Source organism: Dermacentor andersoni, chromosome 5 (assembly GCF_023375885.2).
Source record: "Dermacentor andersoni chromosome 5, qqDerAnde1_hic_scaffold, whole genome shotgun sequence".
Taxonomy (NCBI): Eukaryota; Metazoa; Arthropoda; class Arachnida; order Ixodida; family Ixodidae; genus Dermacentor; species Dermacentor andersoni.
The window spans coordinates 173,215,875-173,228,568 of record NC_092818.1 but is presented as its reverse complement, the minus strand read 5'-3'; the positions used below and the strand labels follow the sequence as shown (position 1 = coordinate 173,228,568).

Below are 12,694 nucleotides of genomic sequence, written 5' to 3'. Positions count from 1 at the left end.
GGGTACCCGCTGTAAGCAGAGGTGCACGCAAGAAGTTCCCCCCACTCTGACGTGCCGATGTGCTCGTAGCCCTGATTTGAGTCCCCGACGCGTTCGGAACAACGACCTGCATCGGAGTTACGGCCGTATTATTCGGAATCACCAGACGCTCGAGGGCGTCCATGCGATCGGCCAGCGCGCCTAGGCCTCTCCTCGGGTCTCCTAGGGCGACTTGCACCTGTGCTAAGCCTTGTTGTAACTGCTGCGCGCTCTTAGTGAGCGTGGCCAGCATGCCTTTGATCTCATAAGTTTGCGAATCTGAATCGTCCTTACTGGAAACTGCCCTACGCTTGGCGGCGCCAGCCGAGTCGCAGGCCGGAACTGGTGCTTTTGTGGCGGTCGGCGCCGACGCGTTGGATGTAACACTCTGACTGATTACTAATTTCTTAATCTCTATCATTTCGCTAGCCATATTTCTGATAATTTCTTTTAAGTCCGCGTTTTCCTTCATAAGGCGCGCTACCTCTGCCTCCCTGGATTGCTCTGGAAGCGGGTCGCGTGGGCCCCGGGTGGATCTCGCATGGGCGCCGCCAGCAACCATATCTGCCCACGATAGCGTCGACTTTCTCTTCCTCTGCTGGCCGGCACTGGACCCATACCGGGCCCATGAGACAGAGCGGCTCCTGGAGCGGCTTCCGGATCTGCCCCTGGACATAGATCTGCCCCTGGACCGGGATCTGCCCCTGGACCGGGATCTGCCCCTGGACCTGGAACGGCGTCCGGAAGGTGGAGAGGGGCTCCTGGATCTAGAGCTCCCGCGAGTCGCGGAGTGACCGGCGGCGGCCGGGAGTTGTCGCTCGCCCATGGCGAGGGCCGGAGACTTGCTTCTGTTGGCTCGGGATCGGTCCCGGCGCCTGCGTCTGACGAGGTACGGCGTCTGGTACCTCTGCTTGCACTCCTTGGCAGCGGTGAAGTGTCGGCCTCCGCACAGCCTGCATTTGGGGTCGCACTTGTGTTGTTCGTCCGGGTTGGCGATGCCGCATCCCCTGCACATAGTTTCGTCCGGCGAGGGGCAGACGTCCGCTCGATGCCCGAGGCGGCCACAGGCGTAGCACACCTCCACTTGCTTCCTATATAATGCACACCTGACAAGTGTGCCGCCGTACGACACGTAGTTTGGCACCTTGTAGCCGTCGAAGACCACAACCACGGTGCCCGTGCTCTTGATTCGTTTGGCTCCCAAGGCCAGCGGGTTCTTTGAGTTGACAATCTTGCGATCGAGCTCCTCCGGGCCTTCACTTGGTGCGATGCCGCGGATCACGCCTTTGCACGTAGAGTTGGGCGCTGCAAAGGCGTGCATTGAGGCTCGCCGTGTTACGTGGAGCATCGATTTCGGTTACTACTGGAATATTTGCGGTGCGCGAACAACCTGCAAATCAATTGTTGTGCTTCGGCATAACCTTTGCCACGATATTCACCGCCGTTTCCGTTCTGTGTAGCCGTCCTCCTACAGCGAGCTTTCTCCAATGGCTATACAGCGATGAAGCGCTTCTCTTTTTTGCAACACATCTTCATGTTCCTGTTTCCAAGCAATGGCGATTACTGTCCAGAGGAGATTTGCGGAAAATCGATAAAGTCGGTGATTAAATAAGCTTCATTTCGGAGACCAAGTTGTTAATGCCCCAAGGTAGGCGGCTGCCTTATTCGAAAAAGGATTAAATTATTAACGCGAAAGCGTTAAGAGCCCCGTGCCGCAATTAAATCCGATTTCGGAGTCGGACGTCGCTCGGCGAAAACTTTCTCCGAACCACAACCACGCAGGCCCTCCGCGTGGCGCAGGGGCGTTACTAAACTAATTGAATTCCTTAAAGTAAAATACGTCAGAAAAATCGTAACGTACGACCTAAACCCAACCTGCAGACACGATAGCGTCGGAGTTTAATTTAAATATATTAGAAAACATAATTATCTTGCGCGAGAACTCAAAAACGAACCACTTTTCCGAGCGGCGCGGCCCGCTCGCTTCCGCGCATCCGCAAGGAAGCTGCGGTTGCCGGGAAGCGTGACGACCAGTCAGGGATCTTTGAAATCTATCGCGTTCCACTCTTAAAGGCGAAGCTTAAGCGTCCTCCAATTTTTTTTAATCGAGTGCCTATAAACTAAAACTTAAAACGTCAAAGTACAAAGTACTAGACATTAGGAATATCATAAGAAGCCAACAAACACTTAGTCATATCTTATGATATGACTAATAAAAATCAGGCCCCTCGGTTAACCCACTTTCTTCTCGTTTAGACATTAGGAAGATTTTTACAGAATATGAAATTTTAAGTAATAACTTTTATTTGAAAAAGGCAACAGTATACATACCTTCAAAAAATTAATGCGATGGACGTTTGTCGTCACGGATAAAATTGCAAATAGAAATATAAGCTCTCTTGTGGTTCAATCATAGCAATTAATGCAATCGTAGGCTTGCTGCTCACGCTTCTTTATTCTTAATTTATTCAACCTCCCTGCGTTATTGCAGAAACACATTCGTTCAAGCAATATGCGTCTCGTATGGCCTTTCGGATATGTTTGTCGGTACCCACACGTTTGGTTTAAGCTTCAGGAGCGTTATACTAATATCTGTGAGTTAAAACGCTTATATTCTCTTTAAACATTGCAGCATTGTCTTTCGTTTTACCTGACGCATTTTCCCTGTAGTTCACCCTCCATCAGATGTTTTTTTTATTCTCCTACAGAAATTATATGGACATTACAGGCGCCTTTCTGCCGTCGGTGTCGCCGTGATTTAACGCATAAAGTCCAAGTGTGATGATGTCGCCACCGTGCGCCGTATGCTGTATGTGTGAGTGAAGTGTGCGAGGGTGAGCCGACGATGGTGGCTCAATCTCGCGCGCGCAAGGGAGGAAAGCGGGGAGGAAGCGCGCCGTGACCAGTGGAAGCGCGAGGCAAGGGGGAGTGCGGGGGGGGGGGGGGGGGTCTATTTTGGTGGCGGTTGCGTATTGTGCGGGCCCTATCTTGAAAGTGATCTGTGATGCGTACAGAATGCACTGGGCGCTGATAACTTCGTGTGCGCTGTGTTTTCGCCGCATATTTCGCGTTGAAGCAAGAGGCAGCACGAAGGTCAATTCGCTCTCTGCTGCAGCGCTTCCTCACTCGAACGTTCTGACAGGCTGAGGGCGTGGTCATCGAGTGAGATGTGCTCATGTTTGCTTGTGTGCGTGTGACACCATGTTAATTAATTTTGTTAGTAAGCGAATGTTAACATGTTTATACGGCCGATAATACTGCTATCCTTACTTCATATAGCTAGCTGTTTACTAATTTGCTTTCGCAGTCGATGCTTCGCCTTTCGGGCGAAACTGCGACTTTATTTGATGGTGTACTCCGTTAGGCTGTGTTATGCAATATTGCTTTAGGATTAGCTATCATAGGTTAGGTTAGGTTACCTTAGGTTAGACGCAAACCCACCGTGAATCGCGCAATATTTTACGAGTACAGTCATCTTCGTTATCACTCTGCCGTGAACCCCAATCACCTCGTGGCCCTTTAAGCAACGCCTATTTTTCGCTTGTTCTGCTTTGACACGACAGCATTATTTCCCCCGAAAGAAGCTATGTGTTAAAGAATGTCGAGGCCAAAGATGAGACTTGGAATGACACTCGTACGATTGACCGTCAGAGCTCATACATTCGCAGGCTATTCATTCGTGGCACCACTTGCTGTTAGCTAGTACAAGCACAGCCTGCTACTGGAAGGACCCCAAGAGTGTGCCCACGATCATAGTATCCTACAAAAGGCACTAAAGAGAAGTCCAGCGCTTAGATTATTCACCTGCTTTAGAAAATCATGGTTAGTGCACGCTTGTCTCACCTTCGTGCTTCCGGCTACTGCCTTACTTATGCCTTTATTTCTTAGTGTTTATTTAATTTTATAAACCTGAGTGTTGAAGCAATATAATTTTATAGCACAGATCGCAAAGAACTATGCGACCATGCATAATCATTGCTATTTGTTGCATTTATAAAGCAATATCTTGTTGGCAATGATCGATTTGCGAATACACAACGCCGTCTGATCCTATTGAGACGGATGAACTGTAGACAAATCCATGTACTAATATTCATTTGCAAAGTGCCTAAACTACGAAAATTGCATGCTCACATAGACACAATAGCCAGAGTCCTCTCTAGTAATTTTTTGTAGGCACGCCGTAGTAGCTTAATGGCTACGTCGTTGTGCTGTTGCCCATCATGTGGTGGGTTCTATCCCGGCCAGCAGCAGTCGCATTGCGACGGAGTCGTACTGCAAAAAACGCTTGTTTATTCACACTCTGAAAATAGTTTGCACTCTTTGGGTCATATCTTGTCCCTAAACACCAGTTTTTCATCTGTATTGCCTGCCTTTGCTTTCTCGAAAACATAGCACTGGCTATTTTCCTGTCAGGAATACTATGAAACGTTGTTCAAATGCATGCGGTTCATCACTTGGGAGCATCGGTTGCGCTCACCGTTGAATGTGCACCTCTATTCGCTTTGCGGACGCAGTCTGATTAGACAAAGACTTGATCTCGAATCAGCCACGCCATTGTATAAATATCCGGTACAGGCAACCACATTTTTCGTCGCTTCCAGCGAATAACTGCATAAGACGCGTGAAGGCTATGTGAATACAAAGATTGGAAGCGATGAGTACTTCACTATCAGTACTCCCTCGATTAAACAGTTAAATTTAAGTTATCAGGTAAAAGAGTATGCAGGTCTTTAGTTTTTGTGACGAAATTACTTAGCATGAGCGCGTTTCAAGGATGTTTTAGTGATACATTGGAGGCTACGTGACTTTATACCGGGCGTCCCAGTTAACTTGGACCAAGATTTTTTAAAAAAAAAGAAGGGAGGTGTCTAGAGAAATCGTACCGACTGCATAGTAGCGGCTGTCGTATGTACTTACGGCCATTATTTTTTTTTCATCACGAAGTAATAATTAATTGTTTTAATTACTGAACAATTTAATTATTGCTTGAATCGCATAAATTTCAATTACGAAGTTGTAGGGCTCCTTAAATAACTGAAAATCAAGCATTTATTTCGTGCTGAAGTAGGCTTGGTAGTTTTTTCCAAGAAAAAATAAAAGCCCGCGAAATACGCGACATATGAAATAGATGCGTGATCGTGCGCTACTACTCAAGTGCCTCCAAGAAATCTTTAGAAGAGATACTGCTTCAATCGTTTATTGCCGCATCGTATAAGGCTTCGTGAGGTACGATGGCTCGAGAGGTTTCGCGACCTAACTAGCGTGGTGCAATAAGCGTCAGCATCGGCGGACGCAAGAATGTTGGCCTCGATCTTGAGGCACTCGGTATAGCTTAAACCCCCGTGTACCATGAAAGAAAGCTAAAAAAAAATCAACCAATGTTCAAAAAAGAAAAAAAAAACGACAGTGCACTAAAGAGAACGAAAAAAAAGAAAAAGGTAGCTCTCGAAAAAACAGAAAAGAGCTACTCAAGAGTTCATTTAAATAAAAAATAAACCAAAAGCACGTAAAACATCTCAGCCGCCCACAAAGAAACATCCAAAGGCGCTACTCGTTTAGCCATTTACCCTTCCTGTCTCCAGAACAATGAAAAAAGAGGCAACACAAATCGGTTTTTTACCTATTTCTATCTTTGTCTCAAGCTTTCGTATGTAAGAATAGGGTGACGTACATAATGAAGGTGCATTAAACAGTCACGTTTTACACCACTTTTGAGCGGTTACTTTCCACTGCCACCTATATCGCGTGCTCAAACAGGGAACCGTTAAGCAATACAGTTCTTGCTTCTTTCAAATACTTGTGCTGTTGCAGCTTTGACCAACTCGTTGGAATCTCGCGGCAGAGTCTGCTTATGTTTGCCTTTAGGGCGACCGGTGTGGTAGTTTCGCTGCCACACATGAGATATTTCACATAGTCCCACAAGAAGAAGTCCAGTGGTGTCATGTCCGGCAACCTTGCAGGTCAAAGTACAGGTCCGTGCCGGCCAATCCACTGTCCAGCAGAAGACTTGTCGAGCCACGTTCGAGACTGACTACTACTATGCGCAGGAGCACCATCGTGTTGAAACCGGATGTTCCGAAGGTACGCAAGCGGAACATTGCAACTGACGTCGTTCACGGGGTCCTCGAGGATGTCATTGACGTAGCGTTGCGTCGTTAATGCGTTGTCAAAAAAGATGGGTCCGATGATGTTCCCATCAAAAATACCACACCACACATTATACGACCACTGGTACTGGTGTCGTGTTTGTGCCAGCCAGTGGGGATTCCTATCACTGCAGTAGGGCGCGCTGTGCAGAGTAACTTGTGCGTTTCTGGAGAAATTAGCCTCTCCATCCAAAGCACGCGAGTTAGAAAGTCTGGTCCTTCTTCACATTCCGCGTATATCCAATTAGCAAAGTCTGTTTTCAAAATCTTTGTCTTCAAATTTTTAATGAAGATGTACATAGTACGGGTGCATATGACCTTTTCTTTTAAGAATCGTCCCCACGGATGACCTTGAGGTTTCGGCCTACGCACCGGCGTCGCACGCACTACCATGAGAGTTAGCAAAAAAGAATTCCAAAACATCCGTTTCCGCTTCTTGAGCTACCATCGCAGTCCTGTGTCGCTTTCTTGTAAAGCTACCCGTCTCGCAAAGGACTTCGTACGCTCTAAGTATTGCTGACGGACTAGGTCGTCCTGCGCAATGCCACATTCGGAATAGCTTGGCTGCCTTCCTCTTGTCGCCATGCGCCGCCCCCGCCCCCCCCCCCTCTCCGCCCCACCCGAGCCAGGATCATTTTAGCCTTCTGGTCATTTGTGAAGGGCATGGCTGTCTTCTTGAAGAGCAGGTCACTGGCGTAGTACCATTGAGATCTGCCGTTATTACCTATGCACTGAGACGTAAGCTAAAATGATTTACGTAATCGACAACAGCATATGTTGGCCGTACAGATCTGCCAAAATGCATTAGATGGACATAGCCTGTGCAAGGTTTGTTTCTATTGCTAAAGGGAACAAAAAGAACATACGTTCTGGGCATGCCTATCTACTGAACAAGATGAGTGCGCAAAATTATAGTCCCAAGTGCGCCGTCAAGGTTTCCCGGCTTTGAAATCCCGCCTTCGCCCACTATGGCTCCGCTACGCTTATCAAGGCGTCAGCGGCGTGTTCTCATGATGCCGCGACCATCACATAGCGTGAAGCTCTGTATGAAGCGGCCGCCGCTATTAAAGGCGTTTATCCGTGGCTATTCGCTTGAGACTGCTTGAGTAGAGGTGCGCGAGCGCGTATGTATTTCGTATTTTGGATGTTCCGATCGTTTTTGTTTTTTCTCGGAATAACCAACGAGACAAAGCTGAGCACGAAACACGTGCTTGATTCGGAGGTTAATTGAGGTGCCCTACAACTTTGTAACTGATATCTTCGTGATTCAAGCAACAATTAAAAAGTTCGATAATTAAAAACAATTAAAAAGGTAATACTTCGTGATGAAGAAATAACTGGCTCTTAGTACACACGACTACACCTACTATGCAGTCGGTACGATTTCTTGTGTTTCTTTTTTTTAAATCTTGGTCCAAGTGGGACCGCCGGTATAAGCCCTAACAGCTTTGTAGTAAAGGCGAAGGTGTGTGATAAGATATTATCGTTTCAGATGTTTTCTGAGGATTCTAACCAAAAATGGAAGCTACGAGATTTAAATTTTTACAGAGACAGAATCGTGCTAAAGGAGAAAGTGTCTGGGGATAACGAATTTGATTGTTTTCCCGAGAGAATCTAAAATTAGTTGAAAATGCCTGGGAGACGAGGGAAGGGCGGGGTTGTAAATGATCGATTCAAGAAACTTTTGAAAAAGCCGTACTCTAGACGAACTTCTTGAGAGGAGTGTCTGGGCTTTGTGGTAAAAAGAAGACACGGCTTTTTTACACCTTTGGAAGCAATCACTTTAGGTGAACATGCCAGGCATTAATGTTTGCATCGGTGATTGCCATTGAACTTGTCGATTATGATGGTATAAATGCCCGTCCTGGATAAACATCTCTTTGGAATCAGTGCGTGTCTGCACCTGGGATTTGAAGATTGGAATAAGCTGGGGTTTTTTTTTCGGTAGCAACTTGCAGCTGATGGGTTCAGTGTAGTTCTAAGTCCTGAGAACAAATAGGCGTAAGAAACATGAGATCTGCCGCGGTAGCTTCGTGGATATAGCTACCCTCCTCTTATATCACTGCATTGCTGAGCGACATTTTACCATTATAATGTTGTTCTTTAGGGAACTCCTTATCTGCTTCGACGTAACGTTTTTTTTTTTACATTTGGTAAGTAGGCTTTTTTGCCCTCATGGCGTCAATTTGCGCTGATAATGAAATGGTGTGATTTATTCAGTGATTGAATTATTGCTTGATAAAGGAGTGCACTACCCATTTTCACCGTCCGTTCGTCCCTTGATGGGACTCGCATTCCAGATCGTTTACCTTTTAGAAACCACTGAGAGCCAGACACAAATTTTTGTGGAATTGAACGAGAAACCGTTCCAAACAGGTATTACAGCTGCTAGTGGTTCTCCAGTCGAATCACGCATTTGGCATGCCTGTTATCGAGCAGCTATCGTGCAAGGTACAGGCTCCAGTGGAGTGCTATTATGGCGCAGTTGTATGAAACTATAGCCGGGGGGCCCGCCACGCCCCATCGCTGGAACTCGGCGAACATGTGGCTCTTTTGGACCTTGCCACGGATACTTGACTGCCATTTTGCGGCGCAACTGCCAGACTTTACTCCCTCCTTCCGAAATCCTGCCACATAGAGCAGGAATCGTGGTGTGCGCAGGCCCAGCCAAGCTCCAACTGCGAGCCACAAGTAAAAGATGGCGGTGATGAACGTGTAAGCCTTAGCTCGGGACTTTCACATTACACCTAAAACGTTGAAGAACTTTGCATAGGCATCCGCTGTATCCATATAAACAATATATGTTGCATGTAAATGAAAAATGCTGAACCTACTATCCACGTTATGAGTACGGGCTAAAATGACGATCAAAATTAGGAAGAGTAGCACGGCCGCACTAGATAGGTTGCGCAATGAGAGGTTGCGTGCCACGAGGTGCGTGTTTTAATGCAATAAGCCGCACCCTTGTGCACTACCGCATGCGGCCGCGCGAAGCGCAAGTGGACCGCCATCACTAGACAACACGGGTCGTGAGGGAAGACGCGCAAACGTATTCGATTAAGAAGGACTTCCGAAAAGTAGATCCTACATTAAGACGCTAGACCATTTTGCACTAGAAATTCTTGCGCCGTTTGAAGCTCATTTTGTCCCACAGCAATAATTGTCACAAATCTCTGGCGCACTTCTTTTATTAGCACCCTGTGCGTGCTAGTTTCCTGTCAGGAACTTTATGCCACGACAACACGCGCGAGCATTCAAGACCTTAAAGTACCTGGATGTTCCAGGTGCATGCTTTCAGATTAAGTAGGTTGTGCGCGACTCAGCGTGACATACTATGCCGTTTCTGACAGGAAAGTATAATGAGAGCACGTTGATAAATAAATGACGTTCACAGGAGATAGATAAGGATTATTGTACGGGGTCAAGATCATAAGCACTATATTGGATAAAAAATTTCTGAAGCTTAGGATACTGCTGCACGCACAGACGAGCGCCTACCTTGAATAAGCATAACAAGCGCCAAGAACACCATGGGAGCGGTCAATAGAAGTTCATGAGTAGCGGAAAGTATTGAAAGTTAAAGACGCTGAAAGTTTTCTTAAAACGATCACTTGCAATCATTTTCTTTTGTTTTCAAAAACCTAACGCTACTTATTTGTCAGAGGCAGCATACCCAAACAAGAATAAAAATGCGAAAATTCGACATGTAATGTAGTTTACCACAATAAGATATGGTCACGAACGCGTAAGAAAGCGAGTAATTTCGTTGAGGCGTCCTGTTGGTTAAGTGAAGATGGAAGTTTTTGCGCTTACGCTTTATTCCGTATCAATAATAATCATGTGACCCTATAATAATCAGCTCCAACAATGAGCTAATTTTGCCAAAAAAGGTGTCATATCCGACACAAAAAATATTTACGCATTGTTGCAAACAAAGCGAAGTAGAGAGTTGAGTGTTGAGCTTTGGATGTCCGCATATCAAGACTCCCTAGGTCGTTCGAAGTCAAATCACGCGCTTCGAGGTACATTGAAAGAAGAGGACTTGCCAATATATTTTCTTGCTCTCATCTGTTCTTTTACTCGCACCTATTTAAAATCATATTATGTTTTCGTTTTTATTTCACCTCGTAATTATTTTGCTGTAGGCCCTTTCACATCTGCTAATTAAAAGCTTTCACAAGTTTTATCTGCTTACTGGCCATGTAGAGAACACCCCGGAGAACAGTCATGGTGGTTCTGCAAAGTAAAACGCAACCTTCATGTCACCTAAAATTTTATGCTCAATGAACAAAAACTCGCCACATAGAGCGCAATATTAGGTACAACAAGTTCTCGCAGACATGCACTTATTGGTGAAACATTTGTCAGATTAAAATGAAGAAGTTGTACCGCATGATATTCTAACAGTGCATGCAATAGACATGACAGAATTTTGAACTTATTTTGATGGTTTTTTAGAGATACCCGGTTCGGGCTCTTTACAATGTCGCTGCGTATATTGGACAAATTTTTCGTCATTTTATCAGAGCAATGAATTATTTTTCAAACATTGAAGCTGTTGTGATAGTTAGCAGCAATCCATGACAGGAAATAGCTTTAACGGTGTCCTAAGTGCCCTTCTAGGTTCTTTCAAGTGCTTTATACGCAATGCAAATGAACCAGAGAACAATAAAACTTGCGTAATACACATGTGGCACATTTGCTTTCTTATTCCAGCCTCATGCAGCCCCTTTGATTTGTGATAGTATGCTGCACGACAGAAATCGCAAATGGCTGCTTCGCAATAACAAGGCCTTGCGACATATAAGGGATGGGACTCACTAGTTAAGGCACCAACGTCAAGGAAGGCTACGCGTTGGAAGCCACTTCACCGCCGCACTTAAAGATCCCTTGGTGTTAATGATGCTAATGTGGAAGTTGTTGATGATAATGATTATGATCTGGATGACGATAGTTTCTTCCAAAAACGGCGCATACTAACTGTCGAGGATAGGGCACAAAGCGGCTAGTATTACGAGAACAAAACGATGAACTACAATACAAGCGAAATCAGTCATCAGTAAAACAAAGCAACTTATAATCAGAGCCTTGCGAAAATAATGAAATGTTCACGCATGCCACAGACAACTAAGAGAAGGCAAACAGAGAATGTGGTAAAAGGAACCGGCTAATTATTGAACGCAAGTTTTAAAATTCGTTGTCGTGGAACGCTAATTATATAAGTTCGTGAACCATAAGAAGTGGTTAAGGTAGGGTAGGCAGTCACAAGACAATATTTTTGTTTCGTAACGATAATCATAGCCAGCTAGAGAGTATTACGATGGCTGTAGCCAACAGTAAATCCGGCAGTTTTTGTCTTCCCTCCGTGGTGTCGATGCACTAAGTGAGAGTACTTCTCTTGGTGGTTGTGGTCTCAATTCCTAATAAAAAATAAAAAATAAGACTTTTCTCTAGACAGCATTATTGGCGAACAGTGCTAAGGTACCGTTCACCACGCGTTGCCGAGCGTTTTTTATCATGGGGCCCAAAATTAGACAATAAATATGTCAGTTAGAGGCTTGTCTCAAGCAGTTGCGAAAATGATAAATGATAACCTTATAATATAGGATGAAAACGGAGCAATCGGGCCTTTTCTGCTTCACAGACCACAGAAAGAACTAAATATCAGAGGCCGAATTCAGAAAAGTTTCTGCTCGTAAGCGCTTTTCGCCATTGGCCAATTTCGTCCGCTAACAATATGACCAGCATCGGGATTGGCTGGAATATTATTTTACGGACAGTTCTAGCACAAGAACTTTCTTGGGAATACGGGTCCTGCTCTTTTTTAGTAGCTTTTATTTATTTACTTTACTGTTGCAATAGCTTTTACGAGTAAAATATACTTCCTATTTATATTCGGCAACGCTTAGCTTTATATGTGGAGTGACAATTCTTTTTCGACCTAAGTTTACCCACATAAACTTTGTATTCTTGACCACAAGAACATCAGAATTCTTCGCCGATCCAACAGAGTGGGTTGCGCCGACATATGAGGAAAAACCAACCAACTACTGCATTCCCAAGTTATAGCATTCTACTGAGTGCAGCTTCATAACGGAATTAGTACACCTTGCATTCCATCAATTCACCGATTTCGTGAGCGGGGACAAGAATCGCACACATACTTAACTTTACTACACTATATTATACTTTAACATATTTCGTTGCACATTTATGTTGGGGAACACCTATATTTATTCACTCCTTTATTCTCAGTTCGACGCGCTAACACACGTTCGCTCCTTGCCGCACCCACCCGCCTTACGCCCTTTCCCCTTTAGAAGAACCCCTCTTCCTATATATACTGTGGCGAGGAAAGCGTATGCCACTTTGAAGAAGACAACTCCACTTGTCAAAACGTTGGCTCCTGCTTCCACCTTGTTCTCGTTTGCTCATCGTCTATGTTTATTATGTCGTTTGCAATTTTAAATTACGCCTTGCAAAATTATTTTTACATCTCTGACCTTTCCAACGCTCATATTTTTCTG

The 12,694-nt window shown here is 45.2% G+C and overlaps 1 long non-coding RNA gene across 1 annotated transcript; it reads right to left on the bottom strand.

Moving 5' to 3' along the window:
• Nucleotides 1-7,639: 7,639 nt before the first annotated feature.
• Nucleotides 7,640-11,066, bottom strand: LOC129384827 (uncharacterized). Its single transcript, XR_008612460.2, has 3 exons — nt 10,989-11,066; nt 10,363-10,403; nt 7,640-8,845 (listed from the first exon to the last, which is right to left on the bottom strand). It is a non-coding gene; the product is annotated as an uncharacterized lncRNA (long non-coding RNA).
• Between the last annotated feature and the right edge of the window lie 1,628 nt (nt 11,067-12,694).